Below are 3,093 nucleotides of genomic sequence, written 5' to 3'. Positions count from 1 at the left end.
TTAATGTAAAAGGGACTTAAAGTAGTGGGGAGATGAAGAGGTAAAAGGGAGGGAGAGTTTTGGAAAATTAATAATAAAAATAATGGTTAAAAGATATTTTAATTTTTAAATAATGGATTTTTTAAGTCACCATAAATGAGAAAATGTTTAAAAATATATATATAACAAAAATTGGAAACAAAAAATGATGACGTGACTGTTAATGTGGCTTAATGTAAGCGTAGTAATATTAAATGTTACACTTCAGTTTTTAGTAATATATAGATTCTGAAGAGCCATGAGGTTCTTATCGAGTTAAAAATTTTACACTTTGCAGTAGTCATCGCTGTAAAGATTGTTATTATGGTTATGGTATGCCAAAAAAAGGGCTAAAATGAGAAGCAGCAATGTTAATCCGGAGTCACGATTTATGACACTTACCATGAATAAATTTCTCAACGATATGGAAAGAGAGAAACCAATCAAATTTACCTCTCAGCAGCTCAGGATTGCGACAGACAACTTCACTAATTTGTTGGGTTCAGGAGGATTTGGATCAGTCTATAAGGGGATCTTTAGTAATGGATCCATAGTGGCAGTGAAGGTTCTGTATGGGAATTCTGATAAGAGAATTAAGGATCAGTTCAAGGCAGAAGTGAGTACAATAGGAAGATTTCATCACTTTAATCTGGTACGTCTTTATGGTTTCTGTTTTGAGAAGAACCTGAGAGCACTTGTTTATGAGGACATGGGAAATGGCTCGCTTGACAAGTATTCGTTCCGTGAAAACAAGATCTTAGGATTTGAAAAGCTTCATGAGATTACAGTCGGGACAGCCAGAGGGATTGCATACTTGCACGAAGAATGTCAACAACGAATAATCCATTACGATATTAAACCAGGAAATATTCTTTTGGATGCAAACTTCTTGCCTAAGGTAGCTGATTTCGGTTTGGCCAAGCTATCTAACAGGGAAAATACACATATCACCGTGGATGCCATATCCTATAACCCACAAGTGTGATGTTTATAGCTTTGGGATGTTATTATTTGAAATCATTGGGAAAAGAAAGAACCATGATGACAGTCTTTCAGATCGCCAATTGTGGTTCCCAATGTGGGTTTAGAAAAAGTTCGAACATGGAGAAATGGGAGAGTTGAGCATAGTTTGTGGGATAGAGGAGAAAGATAGAAAGACATCAGAGAGAATGATGGAGGTAGCTTTCTGGTGTGTTCAGTATAGGCCTGAATCTAGACCTTTGATGAGTGTTGTGGTGAAGATGTTGGAAGGAGCAGTGGATATTCCTACACCTTTGAACCCATTCCAGCACATGTTGGCTATTCCCGTGGCTCCTTCCCATCCAACACAGACTGACAGCACTGTTATTACAGACTATTCCTCTCAAATGAGCTTTATATGCGCTACTCCTGTGATGAAGAAATATGAGATTGAAATGGCCTCTACTTAGGTGGGCTGAAGAGCGTCAGTTTGTGTGTGTGTGATCAGTGTATTAATTTTTCACATGTGTACATGATTCAAGGATACTTTTTCTCTGTTTATACAGAAATGCATAATGTGCCATTTGAACTGCATAATTTACAGACAAGTCATTTGTTTAGGACGGACCATAGAGTTGGACGTCTGTTTGAGCTCTCTTCCGTGAAGGTTCCTGCACATCTGTTGCTGCCACCATCTCACTTGAACTGTGGCATTCACGTCTAGGTTATGCGTCTTTCTCGTGTCTCTCTGTTATTTTTGTTAGTTTTTAGAAGTTCGATTGTATGTCGTGTCATCTTGGAAACAAACTTATTTACCTTTTATAAAAGTGATTCCTTCTCTTCTACACCTTTCAATCTTGTTCATTGTGACATTTCACATTTGGGTTCCAGCTTCGGTTATCGTTGAGGAAGGATTTCGTTTTTTTGTCATTTTTGTTTACCATTTCTCCTAAGATAAAATTAGAACTGACACCTTTTTATAGAGTGGGCTCCAATTTCCTGAAAATAAGAGGTAATTTGTAGACTAGCATTGTGAGAAGAAAGAATATTATAAGTTAACATGCGTTTAAAAGAATTTTGCAAACTAGCATCTTGAGTTTTATAGACTCGATTTCAATCTAAAAATCGAGGGTTAAAGACTCGATTCCCACTTGGTGAGTTGGAAGTATGATGCCATATAGATCTCGAGTCTTATAGACTTGAGTTTTAAAAAGCAAAACCGAGTTTCTAAGACTCGATTTTTGTACTTGAAAAAGAACATATCTGAAGAATAGGGGAAGAACAATCTGAAGAAGAACAGAGGAAGAACAAATCTGAAGAGGAACGATCTGGAGCTCTGAAGAATAGAGGTAGAACAAAGAGACGATCTGGTCGATTGGACGATTCAACGTTGGGTGAGCCGATTTGGTTGATTGGATGGTTGAACGCTGGGTGGGTGATTGGACGATTTGGTCTTCAGATTTGCAGTGTCGAAGAACAAAAAAGAACACTGGGTCAGAAGAACGCCAGGAAGAAGAAGGTGAAACGGTGATATTTTTCCACAGTGAACTTCCACGTGGATATTTTGCCACGTCAAATGCCATCACTTACAATTCGAGACTTAGAAACTCGAGTTTTATCTTGGAACTCGAGATTTAGACACTCGAGATGTTAGTTTCTTAAATTGTTTTGAAACGTAACAACTAACGAAATTGTTTGATATTTAAGGTTATTTGGAAGAAAAAAAATTCCTGAAAGTAACTCTCAAACCCACAGAATTTTGAGAGAAAATACTCATTTTCCTCACCCAAAAAAAAAAAAAAAAAAAAAAAACCCACTCCTTACTCTCCCTATTCATCAAACACTAAACTCTAGATCATTGGACACATCCTACCGTTCTCATTCTTTAACAAGAAGAGTTAAAGGTACAATTCCCTATATGGGGAACAAGGAGAAGATCCTTGGTTAGATTCAAAGAGAGGAGCAGCTGTACTTTTCACAGGCGCAAAAGTTTGAGGATCATCCATTCACCTTGTCTTTGTTTCCCTATATAGGGAAAAAGACAAAATCTGAGCTGTTTAACACTATTTTTTCCAGAACTTTGAGACGAGAGATTTGAATACCCTAAGCTACTTC

General features: G+C 37.2%; 1 pseudogene; it reads left to right on the top strand.

Moving 5' to 3' along the window:
- Positions 1-358: 358 nt before the first annotated feature.
- Positions 359-1,448, top strand: LOC115962503 (annotated as a pseudogene).
- The last annotated feature ends 1,645 nt before the right edge of the window (positions 1,449-3,093 follow it).

The sequence above is a fragment of the Quercus lobata genome, chromosome 2, assembly GCF_001633185.2.
Source record: "Quercus lobata isolate SW786 chromosome 2, ValleyOak3.0 Primary Assembly, whole genome shotgun sequence".
NCBI lineage: Eukaryota > Viridiplantae > Streptophyta > Magnoliopsida > Fagales > Fagaceae > Quercus > Quercus lobata.
This window is presented reverse-complemented; position numbering and strand designations above follow the sequence as displayed.